Source organism: Hylobates moloch, unplaced genomic scaffold (assembly GCF_009828535.3).
Source record: "Hylobates moloch isolate HMO894 unplaced genomic scaffold, HMol_V3 SCAFFOLD_22, whole genome shotgun sequence".
Classification (NCBI taxonomy): domain Eukaryota; kingdom Metazoa; phylum Chordata; class Mammalia; order Primates; family Hylobatidae; genus Hylobates; species Hylobates moloch.
In genome coordinates this window covers 43,700,686-43,712,244 of record NW_026652297.1, presented here as the reverse complement: position 1 = coordinate 43,712,244, position 11,559 = coordinate 43,700,686, and the positions used below count along the sequence as shown (strand labels likewise).

The window sequence follows — 11,559 nt, the reverse complement described above, 5'->3', positions numbered from 1 at the left end:
ACAATGCCAGTACCTTCCTTTTTGCTCAAGAGCTCTTCGGCCACTAAGGTCCTTGAAGGAGCCAGCTCCCCAGGAGGGGAAAATATATGGCTTATTCTTCTCCATCACCAAGGAAGCAGCTGAGGTGCCCATACAGGGATGTGGCACACCTCCCACATTAATCCTTTTTCTAGCAACAGCAGTATTTCTTGTTGAAGGAGAAATTTTTACCCATGTGACTTCTACTCCCTTCCGCCTCTTCCAGTGAGAGTCACAAAGAACACAGAAATGACCAGAAGACCCAACTATCGATCCATAAACTCACAGCATGTCAGCACTCAAAGGTCCTGTGCATACCTCTTCATTCCCTACACATGAGTCCCCTAAGGCTCAACTGGGGGAAGTGACTTCCTTAGGGAGCCAAATGAAGACAGAGCTCAAACTCCTAACATCAATCTGGTGCTTTGGCAAAGTAACAGCCTGAGAAAGAAAGAAGGAAACTAACATATATTTAGAAATTATGATGCGCCAGACATGCTGCTATGCACCTTCGCATGTGGTCGCCTAATCCTAACAATCCCATTTCACAGATGAAGAAACTAACAATGGGGCAGGTGAAGGAACCTGCCCGAGGTCACACAGGCAGCAAGCAGGGGAGCCAGTATTCAAGCCCAACCCTTCCTGATTCCCAAATCCCATGCACTTTCCTTTAGGCCCTGCCATCTGCCATGAGACATTATCTAAGAGCTGATTATCAATGAAAGGTAAATACAAAAGCAGGACCAGCAGGGTTATACCAAAAGAGGCCCAGTGTCATTGCCCAAGCTGGGCAGGGCAGGAACTTGTCCAACTGGCTCTTGGGTGCCAAACTCCAATAGACCAGGGATTCAGAGCAGAAAGGGGGAAGGAAGGAGAGATGCTGGTGCCATCTGACCTTCTCTTACAGGCCCCTGGGGTGTCCAGTGACAGTAAAAAGCAGCTAGCAGGAGACAGAGGGAGGGGACGTCCCTGGTAATCCCAGAGCTAGGGCATGAGCTGACATGGCTGTCTGTGAGCTAAAACCATAGCTCAGCCACCAAAAGCCACGGCCATCTAGACTCACAGAAAGAATGTGCCTACAGAGGGGGTATAGCTCGGAGTAGACATTTGAATGTAGGAGAACGATGTGACAGGACTGAGAAGGAGGAGCATAGCTGCCGCTGCCCCACAATCCAAAGCCCTCACCCTGACATGAGCAACCAAAGCAGGGGAGCCAAGTGAATCCCAGGCACCAGGTGACCTGGGCCATGGCTCTACCTGCTGCTCTAGGGCCAAACACCTCTCCTCCCCTCTGCCCTGTAGGTCCACTTGCTGATGCTAACGCGGGGACACACGACACGCTGATAGCTACTCTCCCCATTCTCCAGTTCAAAGTGTGTATTTAATCTTTCCCTTCAGGAGAAGTCGATTCTATATCATCCTCTGCTGTGTGGGCTTAATGTTTTTCTTCTATTACTTGGATGTCGATTTCTTGTTGACAGACACCAGTATCAGCTTTAGACAGGATAAATTTCATTGTGTGTTAAGTCTCTCAGCCACACCCCCATTCCCTTTATTTCCATCTTCCAACTCTGGTGACAGAGACTTAAAGACCAGGTCAGGCCGGGTGCGGTGATTCATGCCTGTAATCTCAACACTTTGGGAGGCCAAGGCGGATGGATCACTTGAGGTCAGGAGTTCAAGACCAACCTGGCCAACATGGTGAAACCCTATCTCTACTAAAAATACAAACATTAGCCGGGTGTGGTGGCGTACACCTTTAATCCCAGGTATCCGGGAGGCTGAGGTAGGAGAATCGCTTGAACCTGGGAGACGGAGGTTGCAGTGAGCCAAGATCACACCATTGCACTCCAGCCTGGGTGACAGAGTGAGTGAGACTCCACCTCAAAAAGAAAGAAAAAAAAAAAAGACCAGGTCAGAGGCCTGGGCTTCAGATAATCTCCTGGGCGCATTTGGGTCCCAAGCCTGACCGCTGGCCACCTAAATGTTTCTAAAGCTGTAAACTCAATAAGCCAACTCCATCAGCCCTTTGTCAATCCAGCCTCAAACTCAATGTCATTTCCCCTCCACCTTCTAATCGGTTTCCCTCTCCCCTCCCCAGTCTCTGTCAGTAATCCCACCTCCTCTCCCCAGTCAACCAGGTACTAAACTTTCAAACATTCTTCCCTCATGTGGCCTCTAAACCTGCCCCCCCACTCTCCATTCCCACCACCTCAGGCATATCAGGAAGCTCTGTGACAAATCCCCAGTCGTCATCTCCAGCTGCAGCTCTCCCCACTTCCCCATCCATCCCGATGTCCTGGCTAGAAGAAACTTTCTTAACAGAACATCTGTAGCACTTTAGAGCTCATCAAAGCATTTTCACATACATTATTTACTCTTCACAGCAACAATGTCACAGGTGGAGACCATTGAATCATTACCATATATTGTGGATGAGGACAGGAGGCTCAAAAAATGGATGTTTCCTTAATGAATATATTCATTATGTTGTCCTGTGCTCAACTGATATAACTAATAAAACTGGTCTCTGAAGCAAACTCTAATATGAACCCCTCTCCCAAACATGCAATAACCTCCTTTGCCTTAGAGACACAATTTAGATAATAAATTAATAAAATGACTTTTTTTTTGAGACAGCGTCTTGCTCTGTAACTCAGGCTGGAGTACAGTGTCCTGATCACAGCTCACTGTGGCTTCTAACTCCTGAGCTCAAGTGATCCTCCCACCTCAGCCTCCCAAGTACCTGAGACTACAGGCATATGCCACCACGACTGCCTAATTTCTTTATTTTATTATTATTATTTTTTTTTAGAGATAGGGTCTTCCTACATTGCCCAGGCTGGTCTCAAATTCCTGGCCTCAAGTGATCCTCCCACCTCAGCCTCCCAAAGGGCTGGGATTACAGACAGGAGCCACCATGTCTGGTCATACCATTCTTTGGTAGAGAACTAGATCTATAAATATAGAAAGAGATGTATATAATAAATATATTGAACAAATGTTGAAGGTTAAAATGTAAAGCAAAATTTAACAACAACATACCAAAGAGAGGCTTTGAGAAAACTTAGAATAGTCATCACTATGGTTTCGCAAGTTATTTAACCTCTGCTAAGTTTCATAGCTTCTATCTGTTTAGCTGCTTGGACTTTAATACTGAGTAGTGCTAACTCTTAACACAATTCTTTCAATGTGCTACTTAGGTTTTGTTTGTTTTTGTTTTTTGTTTTTTGTTTTTGAGACGGAGTCTCGCTCTTGTTACCCAGGCTGGAGTGCAGTGGCGAGATCTCAGCTCACTGCAACCTCTGCCTCCCCGGTTCAAGCAATTCTCCTGCCTCAGCCTCCTGAGTAGCTTGCCACCATGCCCTGCTAATTATTGTACTTTTAGTAGAGACAGGGTTTCGCCATGTTGGCTAGGCTGGTCTCGAACTCCTGACCTCAGGTGATCACTTGCCTTGGCCTCCCAGAGTGCTGGGATTACAGGCGTGAGCCACGGCACCCGGCTTAGTTTTTAATTTTTTTAAATTTAGACAAAGTACATCCTGTTATAAAGAAACAAATTGTTTAAAAAATACGATGCCTACAGAAAACACATAAAGCAAAATTGCACTTTTTTATTTTACATTAAGCTCTCAAAAAGCCCACATATAATTTTAATTCTAAACATGTTTTGACCAGGCCCAGTCAAATCCAGCAGTGAGCTATGATTGCACACTACACTCCAGTCTCGGAGACGGAGTAAGAACCCTGTCTCTAAAAAAAAAAAAAAAAAAAAGTAATTTTTAATAATAATTTTACCCTTAGCAAAATTTGCATTTGGTAAAAATACAGATTTGTCATTTATAATCTTCTTTTGGGATTTTTTTTTTTTTAACCAAAGGATTCTGCATTCTTACTCTAACACACCACAGACAAAAGCATATCAGCAATTCTACTGACTCCTGGAAATCACATGTCTACATGGATAGTTAAGATATCAGTTACACAAAATCCATGAATTTAAGACACTTTGCCCAAACAATTTGCTGAAGATCTGAAAGTTACCATGATCTTAAGAGATAGTCTCATAGGCAGAGATAATCCCCAGACAGACACAAGAAACTGTCAAGACTGGCTGCCCCTGCCGAGAGGACAGAAGTGGGAGGGAGAAATTTGTCGCTAACTCTGCAGTCCTACATTCCAAATTTTGCACCACGTGCATCTATTGCCCAATATTTAAAGAATGTTATTTCCTGGTTCTTGGCATTCAGACAGGTTGAAGCACACAATGCAAAAATTATTCCTGGCTTTCAGCCAAAATTTGCTTAGGAAAGTTTCACATTTTTTTAAAAAAAACACCAATTTTCATGTAGCCTTTTAGACAACAGTACTGTCCATTATAATTATGTGTTATTATAACCTCCTCCCATAACTTTGTATGCTTGCTACTAAAATGCACCAAATATCCATCTTGTTACCAACACTGCTAACGCTCTTCACCCCATCAATGGAAAGAACTGCTTTCAGTTTATTTAAAAAAATTAAATAAAAGCAAAGGGCTTTCATTGGCATCCCAGGAGTACTAAGAGCCATGCAATCTTTTTGGTTATTTCATGATCCATGAGTCATATCGTGGCCTTTGGAAAGTAAAAGCATCTACGTATTTTTTGGAAAAAGAGGAAAAACCACATTTGACAGAGTAAATTTGACGAGACCAGCAATCTAGTGCAATATTGTGTTTCGCGCTTGTTTACTCTTTGTTCAGGGCCATATAATTTGGTCTTGCAATTACTTAGCCAAGTGGACATTAGAAAGAGGGGGACGTAAGCAATTCTCTGCAACTAAAACATAGTTACTCTGCAGATTGCTGTACTAGAGTAGGGCGGCCCTAAGGAATTTCATCTCTATCGTGATGGGAACCAATGTGAAATTAAAGTACAACAGCTAGTGCCATATATTGTAGTAACATTTCAAGGAAAATCAAGCCAGCATTTGTTTCTGTTCAATAATTATTTGATTGCATGCAAGATGAGGACGTTCTAGAGTGGGGAGACTGGCTGTATAACATCATGCCTACGGTCAACAATATGATATCATGCATTTAAAAATTTGTTAAAAGGGTAGATCTCATGCTGAACGTCCTTACTATAATTTAAAAAAATGTTTGCTTGATATCGTCAGTATATTGATTTTTAAATGCATTAGCCAAATCAGTGTCCATAATCAATAATAGAGACTTTCCATTTATACAGGTCCTTTTTAGCTAATGGGTTTTTGTTCTATATCAGTTTAGAGTCACCACTACCTGTACGAGAAGCCTTGATTCATTACTTAACCACACTGATTCTAAATTCTGCCAGACATTCAAGGCTGCGCCTGGCCCATGCTGTGTTCTGATTCCCAACACACCCCCACCGTATGCCGATCTAGCAGACATTGCCACTGGCCTCCCAAATTCCCTCCATCTTTTTTTGCCATTTGGCTGTGCCTTCCACGGCCTGCATCCACAGCTCTGCTTCAGAGAACTGCCTTGGGGCTGCTGGAAGCCGTTCTGCCCACATGTGCAGAGCTGGAGCCAGTGACTGCCCGGTGCAGGCACAGGAAAGCCCAGCTCCCTGAGACAAGGCTGAGGCATGACTCACCCCAGCGCTCCTGCAGGCCCACAGTGAAACCGTCCCTTGCTCAGACTTCCACCTGAGCTCACACCCTTGTCTGGCCTCCTCCCTTCCCTGTCCTCCTTCCCCATCTCTCTTCACAGTCCCCGCGGGAACATTTCCTCAATAAAGAACTTCCTGACAGATCTTGTCTCCGCGCCTGACTCCCTGTCTCGGCGCCTGACTCCTTGTCTCAGGGTCTTCTTCTGGGGACCCTGACGACCTTAAATGCCCCTCCAACCAGGAGAGCTCACCTCTGCCCCACAATGACTGCTGTTTCACCAACTGAGAACGCCCTCCTCCTCCTCATCTCTGCTTGGGGCAGAGTAGGTATAACAATCAAAAGACATCTTGTAAGTGAAAACTGGGCCGGGCATAGTGGCTCACATCTGTAACCCGGCACTTTGGATGCCGAGGTGGGTGGATCACCTGAGGTCAGGAGTTCAAGACCAGCCTAGCCAACGTGGTGACACCCCATCTCTAATAAAATACAAAAAGTAGCCAAGCATGGTGGTGCAGGCCTGTAATCCCAGCTACTTGGGAGGCTGAGGCACGAGAATTTCTTTAAGCTGGGAGGCGGAGGTTGCAGTGAGCTGAGATCGCGCCACTGCACTGGATCCTCAGCAACAGAGTGAGACTCTGTCTTAAAAAAATAAATAAATAAAAATTTTAAAGAGTAAGTGAAAACCCACAAAATGCTCTGCAAATACGAAAATGCATAGCAAAAATGAACCTCACATGCCCTTCGACATCTAGATCTAGTGACACCTCCTCAGTGAAGGGGGGCCCCCAGCTCTCCCCACCCCAATTGTCTGTTTCCCCAAATACAGTGTAAACTCTATGAAGGCAAAGACTGTCTTGTTCACTGAAGTAGCCACAGTATTTAGATCGGCATGTGGCACACTGAACAAATTTAGTAAATATGTGTTAATAATGCTGTTGAACTCCAGGATCTCCTTCTATTCTCAGGAAATGAAAGGATAAAAGGCACGTAAGGATCACCTAGAGGCTGGGCGCGGTAGCTCATGCCTGTAATCCCAGTACTTTGGGAGGCCAAGGCAGTAGGATCATTTGAGGTCAGGAGTTCAAGACCAGCCTGACCAACATGGTGAAACCCTGTCTCTACTAAAACTACAAAAATTAGCCGGGTGTGGTGGTGAAAGCATCACCTAGAATGCCCATACTCCACAGGATAAATGACTTGCCTAAGATGTAAATCAACTTAGTGGCAGAGCCAAGATTGCAACCTTGATCTCTTATCTCCCCATCCTAAGAACTTTCCATATAAGACTCCACCTCCAAGCCCTACATCTTTCCCTTATGGGTGGCAGCAAAGGAAAATGGTAACCCCTTCTCTTTCAACCCAAATATTGGCATCCGTGCATTGGCACTGGCACTTAATGATATGCTACCCTGTTATAATGATTTGCCAGGATTATTAGCACCATAGGTTTGTGTGTGTTGTTTTCCTCTCCCCAACTAACCCTGAAGCTTCCTGGTGGCAAAGGCCTCACTGAATTCATTTTCCACATCATCTACAAGACCTTGCACAGGCTGAGCACAGAGGTCAGTGGGAGGAGGGAGGCAGACAAACAGGAGGTTGCACACTCGAGTCGATGGACCTGGCTCCAGCGCTGCATTTACCACCTGCATAACCATGAGCAAAGAGTGACAACAGACCCTAGGCCCCAGGATTATGGAGAGGTTCCACGGGGTAACACATGTAAAAGCATTTCACACTATGGCCGGTACTTGGCAACCACTTAGTAAGTATAAGCTGCAGTTAGTAATAACAGCAGTAGCAGCAGCAGTAACAGATTCAGGCTCAGTGAACACCACCTACCAGGTGGCTTCAACACACAAAGATCGGAGACCTGGGTCCAAAAATCTTCTGCTTATTACTGCCTATTAAATAATTAAGAAAACATAGCAGGGATCTCCTTTTCCCTATCAAATAAAGATGTTCAACGACCACACACAGTTCTCAATGCCTCTCTTCACAGGAATGGACCAAAATCCCCAGGATGCCCCTCTCCGCAGAGCTTCCGTTCCATTTTGGCCCTGTCCCCAGTCCCAGGAAAGCAATGTTGGGCACTCCACATTCCCCAATGACCTGACTTCTGACCACTTCCTTCCCTGGCCCTCTTTAGTTGAATGAATGAATGAATGAACACATATTCATCAAATGCTGGACACTATGATCAAAAACTAAGCCACACGAGTGCCCTACCTTCTAGGACCTCCCAGCCCCAAGAGTCCTCAGGCTTCTCTTTCTTAACCAGAAACTACCTTTACAGGCTCTTCATCCTCCAAGTCACCCTTAGATGCCTGTCTCATTATCAGCAATAATGGCAGGCGCACCAGAGTTAGACAGTCAGGGTTAGAGTCCCAGCTGTGCTACTTTTTTATTATGTAACCACGGGCAAATTCTTCCCGTCAGCCTCACCCACCTCATCTTCAGAATGAAGGCGATAATAACTACCAATTAAACTTGTTGTCAGAATGAAATAAAAAACCAATGAAGTGTGCTTGGCACATAGTAATAAATGCTCACTAATACCATTTTATAACTTACCTGAAACATCCACGCTTAAATCTGGAGTGGCTGTTTGGCTGTTCACGCAACAAAGAACTAACCCAACCACTGAAGAAGTAAAATGTCCTGAATTATTTCTGTATCACAGCAAGACTCTCCTTTTTCAAGAATATGCCAAGCCAGGTGAGCTCTACTGCTTCCTGGGAAAACATAAAGAATCCCCAGCAGTGGGCCACTAGTTAGTTTTACCTGGTAATTCAAACGTGAAGAAGGTTCTGCCACAAAACAGCTTGAGAGCTCAGCTGGCAGGAAAGAGTAAGAGCCTGCCCTGGGCCGGGGGAACCTGCTGCAGAGGCTGACCCCAGAGAGCCTAGAAGACAGCCCGAGGCACAGCGTTCAGGCTTAGCACAGGTTCTGGGCCGCAGTGACAAATCAGAGTGAGGGGAATCCTGACAACCGTCAATATTCAAGTTCCAAGATGGTGCCGCTGTGGTCCTGGGTGATCTGCCACTGACAGCACAACTCTCAGTCTGTGTGTGACCCAGGGTATGAAGAAAGATCCAACTCTCCAGGGAGGCAGCTGGCAACAGCCAGACAGGATTCCCCAAGCAAGTCAGTTTGGGTAGAACACAGCCCTAGTGGGAAAGCATGGCATGAAGTAGGTAAATCAAGACAAAAATCCATTCGAATGACTTGCGCTAACACAGCAGGTGAGTGGGAGGAAGTACACAAAGGAGGAGAATGGAGAGGGAACGTGAAGACCCATAAGCCACCCAGGGCTCATCTCTGGTGTGCCCAAAGCCAAGTCTACTGGCAACAAACACTTAACTCCGGCCAAAGCAGGAGCGTCGCTTGAAACCAAAAGTTCAGGCCAGTCGCGGTGGCTCATGCCTGTAATCCCAGCACTTTGGGAGGCCGAGGCTGGTGGATCACCTGAGGTCAGGAGTTCAAGACCAGCCTGACCAATATGATGAAACCCCGTCTCTACTAAAAATACAAAAATTAGCTGGGCGTGGTGGCACACCCCTGTAATCCCAGCTACTCGGAGGCTGAGACATGAGAATCGCTTGAACCCAGGAGGCAGAAGTTGCAGTGAGCTGAGATCACGCCATTGCACTCCAGCGTGGGCAACAAGAGTGAAATTCCGTCTCAAAAAAAAACAAAAACAAAAATCGGCCAGGCATGATGGCGGGTGCCTGTGATCCCAGCTACTCGGGAGGCTGAGGCAGAGAATCTCTTGAACTGGGAGGTAGAGGTTGCAGTGAGCCAAGATCACACCATTGCACTCCAGCCTGGGCGACAAGAGCAAAACTCTGTGTCAAAAGAAGAAAAAAAAAAAAAAGAAACCAGGAGTTCGAGACCAGACTGGTCGACAAAGTGAGACCCTCCATCTCTACAAAAAATAAAAATAATTAGCCCGGTGTGATGGCGCACACCTGTAGTCCCAGCTACATGGGAGGCTGAGGTGGGAGGATCACTTGAGCCCAGGAGTTTGAGCTATGATTGCATCACTGCACTCCAGCCTGGGCAACGGAGTAAGATCCCAAATTGAAAAAAAAAAAATAGCTAGGTGCAATGGCTCATGCCTGTAATCCCAGCACTTTGGGAGGCCGAAGCAGGCAGATCACTTGAGGTCAGGAGTTCAAGAACAGCCTGGCCAACATGGTAAAACCCTGTCTCTACTAAAAATAACAAAGTGGCTCATGCCTGTAATCCCAGCACTTTGTGAGGCCAAGGCGGGTAGATCATGAGGTCAGGAGATCAAGACCATCCTGGCTAACACAGTGAAACCCCGTCTCTACAAAAAAAAATACAAAAAATTAGCTGGGCGTGGTGGCGGGTGCCTATAGTCCCAGCTACTCGGGAGGCTGAGGCAGAAGAATGGCATGAACCCGGGAGGCAGAGCTTGCAGTGAGCCGAGATTGCGCCACTGCACTCCAGCCTGAGCAACAGAGCGAGACTCCGTCTCAAAAATAAATCAATAAATAAATAACAAAAATTAGCCGGGCATGGTGGTACATGCCAGTAATCCCAGCTACTGAGGAGGCTGAGGCAGGAGAATCACTTGAATCCAGGAGGCAGAGGTTGCAGTGAGCCGAGATCGTGCCACTGCACTCCAGCCTGGGTGACAGAGCAAGACTCTGTCTCAAAAAAAAAAAAAGAGAAAAGAAAAGAGCAAAGGAAAGGAAAATGATATCGCAGGGCCTGAAGGCAAACCAGGCCCATTACATGACAAATGGCAGCATTCCAGGCTGAGTTGAGGGTGTCACAGTGTGCCTAGGAAGGGTTCATTCTGAATACTAGGCACTTCAAATGAAAGTAAGCAACCGGTTTATCAGGGCTGCAGGGTGAAACACGGGGCTCAGTTCTATTTAGGGTTAATCCTTCCTGGAGAAGGCAATTAGCAGCAGCTGATTTTCTGAGTATGTTTTCTGCATGTATACTGTTTTTCTCTTGGCCATCAAATCTAGAAGACAAATGCCCAAGACCACTAGATGATTAGTCCCTGGACAGTGACCTAGAGATTCACATAACTTGTTTTCCACATTGCATCTTAAAGCATAACTCCATCCCTGGGACATTCAGAATTTCCTCTTCCCAAGCCTCGGAACTAGAGCCAAATCCCAGATCCCACACCCCTTTTCATCCCAACACAGCCATGACCTGTGACCTTGCTGTTCAGAGGCCATGTCAGTGTTTGCAGGCTCATTCCACCAAATCACTCAAGGGTAGGGGAAGGAAAGAGCTAACAGCACTCAGGGCCAGAATAAGAAAAGGCTGGAGATCCCAAATCAGGGTGAAGCAACTTGTTCCCAGAGCAGTGATGACTCCAGGGACTCCCAGACATAGCAGTCAAAGGTAGGTGGCCCCCATCTTTGTGCCTGACCTCCACAAGATGCTCAGCAAGTCACCTAATTCTGACCACATCCTTGCCAAGATCCAGTGCAGTGTCTGAGGCTCTCCTCATCTGGACCATGAGGAAACAAAACTGGGTGACCTCCAAGGGCACCTCCAATCCAGGATTCTAGGACTTCCTGAGTCAGGAGACCAAAGAAGTCCAACATGTGTCAGGCTCAGGGAACCAGGTCACATTCTCTGCTGGGGAAGGGCACCCAGACTGGAAGAGCAGGAGCAGCCACAGGCCACAGCCCTGGAGAGAAGTGACAAGAAGTAAGCCATGCCTTGGAGCCTGGATCCAGGACTTGGATCTCACTGGCAGATCCTGGCTGGTCTCTGCATGTGAGAGCAGACACCAGATGCCAGGGTCAGGACAGCATCCTTCTCTCCAAGCTAAGATCTGAGATGGTTTTCTGTGTGTGTGTGGATGGGTGTGTATGGTATATGTGTAGTATGTGCGTATATGTGTGTGTG

General features: G+C 46.4%; 1 protein-coding gene across 5 annotated transcripts in view; it reads right to left on the bottom strand.

Annotated features, from left to right (window-relative positions):
* The window catches only part of PLEKHA2 (pleckstrin homology domain containing A2), a 66,955-nt gene that overhangs the window by 38,412 nt on the left and 16,984 nt on the right, over positions 1-11,559 (bottom strand). The window lies entirely within an intron of this gene.